This window comes from Drosophila miranda, assembly GCF_003369915.1.
Source record: "Drosophila miranda strain MSH22 chromosome Y unlocalized genomic scaffold, D.miranda_PacBio2.1 Contig_Y3_pilon, whole genome shotgun sequence".
NCBI classification, from domain to species: domain Eukaryota; kingdom Metazoa; phylum Arthropoda; class Insecta; order Diptera; family Drosophilidae; genus Drosophila; species Drosophila miranda.
The window spans coordinates 5,813,744-5,826,362 of NW_022881625.1; the positions used below are offsets into that span (position 1 = coordinate 5,813,744).

The 12,619-nt window shown below is 44.4% G+C and overlaps 1 pseudogene; it reads right to left on the bottom strand.

The window, feature by feature from the left end:
- Positions 1-261: 261 nt before the first annotated feature.
- Positions 262-1,484, bottom strand: LOC117194628 (annotated as a pseudogene).
- Between the last annotated feature and the right edge of the window lie 11,135 nt (positions 1,485-12,619).

Genomic DNA, 12,619 nt, shown 5'->3' on the forward strand with positions numbered 1-12,619 from the left:
GTTCGCTCACAGTCATTATCATAATGATGATGATAATGATAATAATGTGCATGTGTGTGGTGTGTGACTCTCGTTTAGGACCTGAGCTCAAAAGTGCAATGCACGGCAGAAAAATCAACACGAGCTGATTCAAGGGGTAAAGATATGTATCTTTGGCACACCGAAGTGCCGACACTCTTTCAATTCAAGCTTGTTCACAGCCCAGCGATTCGCAAATGCGGCCAATGAGTATGTGTTGTGAGTATGAAGCATGAAGAAAATTACGATTGATCCGGTGACTAGCTCATGGTCTTCCTCGAGCGAACCGACTGCCTTTGTTCAACTGGGACGATGAGGTCTGAGCGTGTTCATCTCGGCCAGTGAGAACTTGCTCGTAGCGGGACAGCAGATTGGTGCGGACAATGGCGCCGTTCAGTTCCGCCTGGGCCTTAATGCCTGTGGGAAAAGAGAGGGGAGAAAACAGTTGGATAAAGCCGAGGAAGAAAGGGAAATATAAACCCACTCGAGTATCGCTGACAGCCAGACCATTCAGGAGATTGAACAGCACAATGGTCATGAAGAACACAAAGAGCAGGAAGATCAGGTAAGTGTAGACGCTGTCAAACTTTATGTCACCGGCATCAAATTCTCCCGTGAGCATCACAATCGTCTTGATGAGCGCCTCGATGGGCACGGAGAATGTGTTGAAGTGACCATTATCTTCTCCCTCCTTTGCTGGCTCTGGCGTGCTGTCCTTCGGAGAGGAGGAATCCACCTGGGGATTGCCAAACAGTATGTAGAAGCACAGACTAAACGTAAGCACAAAGATCGAGTAGAGAGCAAAGCTCTTGATGAAGCTGCTGGAGACGGCGCGCAGCATGAGCATGTGCGTCGAAATTGAGAGTACTGGCAGGGAGCCAACCAGCAGGCAGAACTCCACGGACACCAGCAGAATGGTGAAGACGGCCAGTATGCGCTGCGTCTCCTTGTCGTAGCTGGCTTCCATGCAGGTTAGGATCGACAAGACAATGAGAGCCACCTCCATCAGGTTCGTGATGGACCTGAAGTACAGCAGCGGCGACATGGCAAGCTGTATGACCTCTCGGATCATGAGATATACAATCCCTATCCAAGAGAACAGGCAGAAGAGGGCAGCCCGTGCGGTCGCATTCGTGGAACTTAATGGAGGCAGTGAAGAGAGAGTAAAGTAGAAAGTTCAGATAGAAGATCTCCGAGAGGCGGGGCCACTTGAGGAAGAGGAAACTCGAGATTAGCGGGTGCTGCAGCAGGTAACGCAGCTCCTTGGAATCGGCGATGTATGCGATTGGAGTCATCTCGTCCTCCAATTGGTGAGGATGGCCAATGCTCCGCTTGTCCGACTGCCCGGGCTCTCGCTGGCGTCTCATCAGATTCTTTTAGTTGATGATGATCTCGAAACTCTGGTCACCGGGCTTCTCCCGGAATCTGCAGGAATCGAAGTGCTCCTCCAGCACTTTCGGGTCCATCTCTTGTAATGGAAGATCTCCGAACGCGCTTCTCGCCCCGATGTACGCTCCCTGCCGTAGAAGCTCCTGTGCCACCTTTGTGTTGCGATACTTGACCGCATAGGAGAGTGGCACCAGGCCAGCCTTGTCCGCCTCATTGATGTCCACACGATCGCTCTCGAGCAGCAGCTGGAAGCAGCGCTGGTGGTCACAGAAGTCGTCCAGCGGCTGCTCACCCAGGCGACTGATAACCGCGTTCAGCAGCTTGGAATGCGATGTCAGCCTCAGCTGCGGATGCTTCAACAGCTTCTCTAGCGCCCTGTGGTTGCCCCAGATTACGGCCAACTCCACGGGGCTGATGTCGCTCAATTTTGAAGGATTAATGTTGATGCCCGTCTCGAGGATGTTCTCAACTCCGCCAGCAGGGACTGATACTCCTCCTGGTTGGCATTGCATTAGTTGTCTGCGTTTCCGCTGACGTTCTGGTGGTACTCCGCGAACTGTTGCTCGAACTGGTTCTCATCTCCGTCCCGCAGCGTGCGGAGCTCGCAGTCGATCTCTGCTCCGGCCTCGCGCTGCTCCGGCAACGGCAGTTCCGGATACTGATCCCTCAGCATCTGGCGTACCTGCCCGTTCCGATAGCTGTCAATTTCCAACTGTGGTTGTTTCAGGAAAAGTCGGATCAGCTCCAGCTTAGTGCCTGCCTCAATCTTTATATTCTTCAGCACATGGTGGAGGGGCTTGAACTCGCCCTGATCCACCAAATTCGGAGAGGCAACCCACGCTAAGTATGAGTAACTTCTAATGCCGTTTCTATGAAAATGATGCCAGAACCCGCATTGTTAGAGCTCTGCTCTGGTCAATGGAGGGAGGTCTGACCCAACAGACGGTTTTTGTACAGACCTTGAAATGGCCGAAACAAAAGCATGAGAGTGGACCGACCCCCGCAACAAACGGTATTTGACAACGCTTCATGCCACGATGATTTTCACACAAATGACTGTCTGTCCATGGAGCTGGCCATCAGCTGGAGGCAGAGCCACAGTCACAGCCACATCCGCAGCCGAAAGCTACCCCACAGGTTTCTCGAAAAATAAAAACCAAATCTTCGTTTTGGGGGCAATTAAAGACAGCGTCTTTAAGTGGTTTTTGTGGTAACCGAACTACAGACTTAATTTGCCCTCCCGTGTAGTTATTAAATTATAACAATCCAACTGAAGACAAGGTAAGACAAGGCCTGAGAAGTACTCAGGGAGTGGCTTGATTGTTCAAAGTGATATACAAATTTGAATCAAGTTTGGTGTTCGATCTCGCTCGCCTTTTGGTATATCAAAATTTAACGATCATAAAGAAAAATCATAAAATAATCGACACATCAATATCAATAAGCAATCAATTGGTTACGCTTTATGCTTTGAATACTGTTCCGAATGGAGCTTTAGATAAAGCCCTGGGCAGTGCTGAAATCTTGCGATTTATAGGCGGCTCTTTTCGTAAATTTCAAGGCGGCTTCTTCTGTGGGATCTGATCCCTCCAGCCGTCAGCTCAACGTCTTCCGCTCTGTTGTGTTCTGTTCTGTTATTTTCCGTTCTGTCTGCTGTCTGCTTTGATGCTTGAAATGTGTGAGAAATCGGCTAATCACACATGAGACCTGGCTAATTCCCCCACTGATTGTTTATCAATAGCCTACGAACTGGGAATCAGGAAGGAAGCTCTTTTGTAGGTAGCTCTTCGGCTAATGTTGCTTTAGAATGCAAACAAATTGAGGATTGTAAATGACGCCCCTGGGGTCAAAATTTGTCGTTGATAAGATAAACAGAATCGCACAATCACCTTCCTTAATTGGCCCTTTATTTGATATTTTCTTGTCTCCCATCTTAACCTCTTCCCCATTCTGGTATTTGTTTTTCCACCTGAGTACGAGTATTTGCCCAAGCAATTGACAAACAACTTCATTGTTTGTCCAAGCTGAAGCTCGACCCAAAGTCTTACTAAGACATCGGTTGACAGAATGGCGTAATATCACAATAATTAACAGAAAACTTAACAGCAAACGATTTCAAAAGTGAGCAACTCCTCTCTCAGTCGCATCTGACCCTAGCAATTAAGAGCACTACTTTCAGAAATATTGATGTAGTCAAGGTAATCTATACTTATTGCGAAAAGCTTCGGAAAACACAAATTGACCTTAAACTCTTAAACATTTGCTTCATCTACGGAAACCAGTCGAAATCACAGAGTATACGGAGTCTGGAGTGGAATTTTATTCCCCCTTCTCTTGGAGCTCACATATGTATATACTATAACACTGGTAAAAAAAAAGTACTCGTATCACTCTGGAATTTGAGAATAAAGTGTGTCACAAAGGAAAGGGAGTCCAACGACATTATTACTAGTTTTAAAAGAAAAATAATAATGAGATTATCTTCATTCGCGATTCGAAAACTGTTTCGACTTCTCATTTTTTCTTTGAGTGAATTTATATTTATAAACCTTTCAGCCCTGTTCTTCTTTCTGTCTGTGGGAACATCTGGAATTTGGAGACTGAGAGAGCTGGAGCCTAGGAAATTGCCCAACAAAATTGGCTCTGAGTTGCACACCGAATCCTCTACTAAAGTTCTTTGTGTTGGTGCAGCTGCAAAAGTGAAATCAGCAAATGACAACACTTCGGAAAGAGTAAGTAGAAGGGGGACAGACGTGATTAATGTAAAGTTTTTAACGCGATAAACTGAATATGTATATGTCCAGCTGCACAGGATCAGCCGCGTTTCTCCGATCGTCTGTCAATAATTTATACTATATACGTACTGTCTTACACTGCTATAACATTCTCACATGATATTTTACCATACCCTTCCCGAATACGTGATGTGATCAGATCGAGATACCCTCTAGCTGCGTGGGAGGAGGAGAGCAGAGTAAACACTAAACTAAATTGCTTGTCCATAAAGTCTGTTTTTTGGCAAACTGTGCTTGGATTGTTTATCCAATTTATGGCATTATTATACCCGATACTCAAAATGAGTATTGGGGTATATTAGATTTGTGGTAATAGTGGATGTGTGTAACGTCTAGAAGGAATCGTTTCCGACCCCATAAAGTATATATATTCTTGATCAGCATCAATAGCCGAGTCGATTGAGCCTAGTCTGTCTCTCCGTCTGTCCGTCCGTCCGTCTGTCCGTCCGTCCGTCTGTCCGTCTGTCCGTCCCCTGCAGCGCCTAGTGCTCAAAGACTATAAGAGCTATAGCAACGATGTTTTGGATCCAGACTTCTGTGATATGTCACTGCTACAAGAAAATTTCAAAACTTCGCCCCGCCCACTTCCGCCCCCACAAAGGCCGAAAATCTGTGGCATCCACAATTTTACAGATACGAGAAAACCAAGAACGCAGAATCGTAGATAATGACCATATCTATCAGAATTGTTGAATCTGGATCAGATCGGATCATTTTTGTAGCCAAAAGCAAGAAATCAATTTGCAGTATTAATGTAGAGTTGTGGTCTCCGCAGCAACTCACAACGTTCCCCCTCGTTTTTTTTATGCATTCTCAGCGTTTTGCTGCATTTAATGAACAATAGGCGATGGTCTGGCCCGAGACGCTTTGTTTACACTTGGCATTAAAACTGGAAAAACAAAGGGAAATAACCAAAAATTCTAGTATGAAAAAAAAAGTACTCAGGTGTGGCAGAAAAAAACTACAATCTTGATCTACAAATGAAGTTTTTTTACAGTGAAATATATACTTGACTTGTAGTGAAACGCAGCCCCGAAATTGTCATCATAAAAACTTCGTAATTAAGATGAATGCGTGAGGAGATGGGGCTGGAGCTGAGACCAAGCATGACTTCATGCTGAACCGCCTCCGAGTGGCATCCGCAGATAAAAAGCAACAAAATATAGTTGTATACAAGAAATGTTTAGCTGGCACCGAAATAAGGACAGCTCACAAACACATGGACACATGCTTAACTTAACTAAAGTGGATACACACACATGCATCGCATATACATGCTCTATATTGGGTATATACATATGTACTACTCGTACTCGCTGTGCACTTCATAAACAATTGGCTGGCCTACATCATGTACTCGTACAACACACAACAAAAGATTTGAGGGGGGTGTGTGTGGAGTGGGAGAATTGGGGGGGATGTCAGTCAGTGCCCCGCACGTTTCGATAATTTCGAATAATTTAATTAAGCCCAGACGAGGCGGCAGTACTGGGACTTTCACGATTCTCCCCGGAACTTCCAAAAGCCTGAAAATGGTAAGATTTAAAAAAAAAAATGAATTAAAGATCGCTTTGATTTAGCACCCCTTTTGGGACTACGCCCTTGTGTCCCGCTAAAAGTAGAAAACGAATAAACAAAAGCTTTGTGGGCGGAGCCAGATCGGCAAACGAATGAATCCAGCCAACGATTTAGGTAGTAGTCGTATATGGGGAGGGAGGGAAACATCGCCTAATCGATGGATTATTTAATTGTAATTAGTAATAAGAAATGCAAATTCAGCTCTCGGTACATGTGTAATGTGGTATGTGAGGACGGAAGCACTCGACGCCAAAAGTCCATGCAAATGAAGCGAGGCTTGGATTACTCCCGAACCCGATTGGGTAAACATGGAACTGCACTCCGTTTACTGCTGTTGCACACTATCTGAGGGGATCGACTGACGGTCAGGCATGATTATTTCGTTTATTTCTTATTTATTTTCTTTTCTTGAAAGAAACAATAGACACTTGAGAAAACGAGCCACCTTCGGCGTTTCCTTTTAGGGCATCAAAAAAGTGATCGTGACCATTGCCGGCCCACATTCGAAAATCGTTTTTAAAAAACTCTCGTTCGATCTGGCGATGATGTCACAGTTTGAGTGTATATATATAAAGTATATATATTCTTGATCAGCATCAATAGCCGAGTCGATTGAGCCCTGTCTGTCTGTCCGTCCGTCCGTCTGTCCGTCCCCTTCAGCGCCTAATGCTCAAAGACTATAGGAGCTAGAGCAACGATGTTTTGGATCCAGACTTCTGTGATATGTCACTGCTACAAGAAAATTTCAAAACTTTGCCCCGCCCACTTCCGCTCCCACAAGGGGCGAAAATCTGTGGCATCCACAATTTCGACGATACGAGAAAACCAAAAACGCAGAATCGTAGAAGATGACTATATCTTCTAGACGGCATTCTGAACCAGATCGTATAATTATTATAGCCAGAATCAAGAAAACAATTTCATTCTTTCTCGCTCTGTCTCTCTCTAACACACAGGTTTCATGGTCGGTTTTGCCAATTGTAAAATATGAGTTCAAGGATCTCAGAACCCATAAGAGCTAGAGCAACCAAATTTGGTATCCACACTCCTGTGATATCGGACCTTGACCGTTTTGTGTCAAAATTTCGCCACGCTCCCTTCCGCCCCCGCAAAGGACGAAAATCCACAAATCTCAGAGACTATTAACGCTAGAGTAACCAAATTTAGTATCCGCACTCCCGTTAGATCTCACTATAAAACGTATATCTCAAAATTTCGTCCCACCCCCTTCCGCCCACACAAAGGACGAAAATCTGTTGCATCCACAATATTGCAGGTTCGAGAAAACTAAAAACGCAAAATCATAGATAATGATCATATCTATCAGATTGCTGAATCTGGATCAGATCGGATCATTTTTGTAGCCAAAAGCAAGAAATCAATTTGCAGTATCGGGTATAAATGTAGAGTTGCGGTCTCCGCAGCAACTCACAACGTTCCCCTCGTTTTTGTTATGCATTCTCAGCGTTTTGCTGCACTTAATGAACAACAGGCGATGGTCTGGCCCGAGACGCTTTGTTTACACTTGGCATTAAAACTGGAAAAACAAAGGGAAATAACCAAAAATTCTAGTATGAAGAAAAAAGTACTCGGGTGTGGCAGAAAAAAACTACAATCTTGATCTACAAATGAAGTTTTTTTACAGTGAAATATATACTTGACTTGTAGTGAAACGCAGCCCTGAAATTTTCATCATAAAAACTTCGTAATTAAGATGAATGCGTGAGGAGATGGGGCTGGAGCTGAGACCAAGCATGACTTCATGCTGAACCGCCTCCGAGTGGCATCCGCAGATAAAAAGCAACAAAATATAGTTGTATACAAGAAATGTTTAGCTGGCACCGAAATAAGGACAGCTCACAAACACATGGACACATGCTTAACTTAACTAAAGTGGATACACACACATGCATCGCATATACATGCTCTATATTGGGTATATACATATGTACTACTACAAAATATTTTCTAACGTCTTATTTAATAATTTAATTTTTTGGTCCATTATTTGAAGAGCCAAGAACACTTCAGTTGTAGCATAATATACTGGGTTTTTGTTGAAATCTTCTTTAAACGATACTTTCATTATGTTTATAAAAATTGTTGATAAATGCTTGCCACGTTTCTCGAAGGTATTGCTGTTCATGTTGTTAAAACATATTGGTTCGTTTCTAAATTCGAAATGTTTTTCAACAGCGCGTAATAAGTTCATTATTTCATTTTTAATGATTTCTTTAACTTTATCAGACATTAGGTAGTCGGGCAAGTTGTCTACCGACTTCGTAGCCTCAAAGATACTCTTGTAATTTTCTTTCCTGTATTCCTTGACATACATATTTGACAACAACATATCCTTATGTATATCATTTTTTAGGATAACCTTTTTGAGGTGGGGCAGATCCCACAATATGATGAATTTTCCCCTTACACTTTTGCACGGCATGAAATTTGCCAAGCAGTGGTCGGATCCAACTGCCAACAGTTGACTTGACAAGCCCCCACTCTCAACCTCCCTCAATACTAAATCGAGTCCTTCCTTGACCGCATTCCTGCCTAGTGCAGATGTTTTGGAAACGGGACAAATGTGGAAATACAAATAATGAATTTCATTCCCGTTAATTGGGATTGCAGCGACTGCAAGAATTTTCCATTTATGTACCGGTCCTTTTTTTGCATATTGGTACCACGGCATGTGATACTCATCCATGTAAATGGAAAATTCTGAGTCGCTTAGTTTCTGTAAATTTACAGTCATGTTAATGCGTCCATTCATTATGTTTCCTTGCATTTTCAGTTCTTCCAATGCGTCCGTTACCAGATTTTCGGGGGCCTGTACCTTTGTGCAATTCAATGCTCGCTTGAAGGCGACCAATATCGTTGACCAGATCATCGTTACCGACGATACCTGGAGGAAGAAAAGTCTGATTCACCTGCTCCAATGCAATTGCCACAATCAACTCACCTTCAGTGTCGTCGTCGTCAACATCCATAGGCAATGTACTAACCAGCCGGTCCAGCAGTCCACACGGCAGATGTTCCTCTGCCTCTTTGTCCTGATACGGCTCGAACAGATTGAGTTCATTTATGTCCTCATCGAAACACGACAATTGCGACGGCTCCAACAGATTGAGTTTATTTATGTCCTCATCGAAACACGACAATTGCGACGGCTCGAACATATCTTCCTCTATGTCCTGATACGGCTCGAACAGATTGAGTTCCTTTATGTCCTCATCGAAACACGACAATTTATGCATTTCTGAATCTATCTTTTTATCCATCTTGGCGCGGTTCTTGGGTTACTCTTATTAACTTATTTCACTCTTTTCTCTATTTTTGTCGATCGTCGAATAACTCGCCTCAGACTTATCGCAGTATAATATCGCATAAAACCTATCGCAGTATCATATCGCAGTATTATATCGCATAAAACTAATTGCAGTATAATATCTCGATCGGTTAGGGTTAATATATGTTGCCTTACAATTATTTTATTTTTATTTTTATACATGTTGAAATCAGGAAACTAGACGCGGAATTATGTGATATTTATCGGTCCGTATCGTATAGCAACAAAATATCTGTAAACGTTCTTCCTTCTTGATCGTCGTACTCGAATAAATGTGTGTTGGCATATCGAGTACATTGGTATTTCTTATAATACTATCGATGAGTAAATACCAAGACCATACATGCCCCGTTATTTAAAACATAAAAAATAAACACAAAATTAGACAAAGATGTACATTAATTTGGGAGGTGAAAGAATTGACGGGGTGGACAGTGCCCTTGTTAATGTATTATGCGGGATATACTAGGACCATCTGCAAGGCCGGAAAGCGCAAAGCCCGAAAGCACAGGAAATTGCCAACATGACGTTGTCGTTCGGTGGAGCCCAAGTTTGCGACATAAGTGCAGCAGGAGTGATTAATGTGTACTTTTTTTTTCTGGACCATCAACGTAAGGGTAAGTAAATTAGTTACATTTATATTATATTCTTCTAATAATGTATTCCATTCAGCGGGGACGACGCACGCGAAGTATGCTGAGCCTGTTACTTCGGTGCAGAATATTTCTGTTCTGATGATATCTCAGGATATTGAGGATATTGACAACAATATAAACGGTGATACGGAGGAGTCGGCCACAACTCAGGATATTGAGGATATTGACAATATGCACGGTGATACGGAGGCGTCGGAAACAACTCAGGCTATTGAGGATATTGACAACAATATGCACGGTCATATGGAGGAGTCGGCCACAACTCACGATATTGAGGAGAATATTGACAACATTTCTGACAATATTCACAATATTTCTGATTATACAGTCAATGATATGGAGTGTACTATTTCTGATGAAATATATGATTCGTCTGAGCCAGTGCACCGGACTTAAGTAAGTAAATAAGTAAAATTTTAAAAAAATACATATAATAACTTCTTAATTCTCCAGACATGTTTACTGAAGACATTCTTAGTAGTGAAAGTGGAAAGGACAATTTGAAAACACCGATTTCCCCTAAAGCTTCGCCCCCGTGCATGGATGCAAGTGCAAACTATGCGGCAAAATGATTGGAAGGTTGAGCACCTTGGGAAACCACGTAATGAACCAACATTACACAGCAATAAGAGGTATGGTTTCAAGGAATTCGAAGACAATGCAAAAAATTGCTTCCGTTTTTAAGGAAAAAAATAAAGTGACCGTGTTAAGACTATCAGAGGAAACTGGGGTGCCGGCCGAGTATTTGAGAGTCATGTGCAGAGATGACTATAAAAAAATTGGGTGCCGCTTGTGGGCCGCCAAGACGGATGCAGAGAAGCTGAAGGACATCGACCAATATCTGTTTCGTTTTTTAATTCTAATATTTGATTTGGCTTGAGTAGACTGATCCAGAGAAGCTGAAGGACATCAACCAATAACTGTTTCGTTTTTTAATTTTAATATTTGATTTGAGTAGAAAAACTCGCCTGTTATTCGTAAATGTAAGGACTGAAAATAAACTTATTGACAAAAAAGGGAGGAGTATTTATATTGTGTGGGCGCCTTTGGGCCAAGAAATCATCAAAGTTATTCACGTCGCACAGTTTGGGAAAAAACTGGACTGGAGTGGAGTCGACTGGAGGGACTGCAATGACACTTGCCGGCTGGCGGCCTCTTGGAAATTTTAAGCCTCGTTAAGCTTCTGGTCAACCGCCTGGCTGGTCTGCTTGAGCGCTCCATCGAATGGATTAACCTTCGCTCTGGATATACTGGATGCTCTTTTGGATTACAGGACTACCCTCTTTAGCGCCTTTGAATGGATAAACAAAGTGCATGTCCTACATGGATTACAGCCGTATAGCGCATCATAAAAGGTAAGAAATCAAGCCACAAATTGAATGCCGAACACCAAAAGGTGGAGAGGGAGTAGAGGGGATGAGTGCCCCCTATTAATCCTAAGTGCTTCCTGTGATTTTATGTAAATTTGTACACGGGGAACAAAGGACTCCAAAGAGACCTCTCGAGCAGCAATTCAATGTACAAATGACAGGTTGGCTGTGACACAAAACAGCAGCTTAAGGAAGATGTAAAGCCAAGCAAAAATATACCCCCTCCTCCCCACTCTCCTTAACACTTAACTCCTTAATCCCAGAATGGTAGCCAACATTTCGGCCACACCAAGGAGTATGGTGGCATGGTATTTATCGCAAGTCCTATCCCAAACCAACAAAGCCGATCAACTATTGCAAGTCGCAGCTCTGCCCAGGGAAAGTACGTCACCTGACCTGTGATTCGAAACACAACATCGAAGTGGGCCCTGAACTATCACTTGGAGCCGTTCAGAACTGGCTCTGGAAATCATTCAGTACGAATATCTGGAGAGATCGGCACAACACAGAGAACGGCAGCAAATATCGAAAGCACAGGGAACATAAAGTAAATAAAAATACAAATACAAAACAAAGCCCATGAACGAATATTTCCTCACAGGTGCTGGAATAAGATGAATCCAACTATTAACAATCCACGTTCCCCATTCACCCGCTCGCGGGGTATTTTCGAATCCATGGGATCCTTCGTCTTTACCGACCAGCAGCAGCAGCAGCAGCCGGGGCTGCAGGTCCCCCCCGAAGGTTCCGCCGACATGAATGGACTCAATGCGATGTCCTTCCTAGGCCAAATCCACACCAGTCCTCTGCTGTCCCGCCCAATGGGTCCAATAGGTCACGCTCACCCCCCCACCTTCCCTCCGATGGGGGATTCAGATGGGTGAGCGGCAGCAGCCCAGACTCCCCTTCCCCCAGGACATAACTTACCCCCGGCTCCCCTGCAGATTCAATGCTGTGCCACAGATGGCTTCGATGGGACCACCGCCCGTGTTGAGCTCCCTCTGGACGGGCGGCGCTTCTCCGGACAGCCGCGGAGACTACTACGACGACCCCCACGAAGAGTACTCCGACTGCCGCTACGAGGGCGACTACGAGGGCGACTACTCGATGCCCACCGAGGAGGACCAAGAGGAGGAGTCGTACTCCTGTCAGAGCCAGACCTGTCAGAGCCAGAGCGAGTTCAGCTCGATAGAGCGCACCAAGTCGGACTCGGAGTGGGAGGAGCTCTCCGACGGCCCTTCCCCCAGGGTCTCCCCGCTGGAGTCCCTCGGCGCAGTCGTGCTCTCCACAATGCAGCCGGAGCACCGTCAGCGCATGGTGGCCTTGTACCACCTCGTCTTGGAGACCGCTGTGGTCAAGGTCGTGCTGCTGGTGCTGCAACTGCTGTGCTGCGCGGTGTTCTGGCTGACCGTGGGCTTCAACGAAACCGTCGGCTCGAAGCGCCACCGATTGTGGAACAGCAAG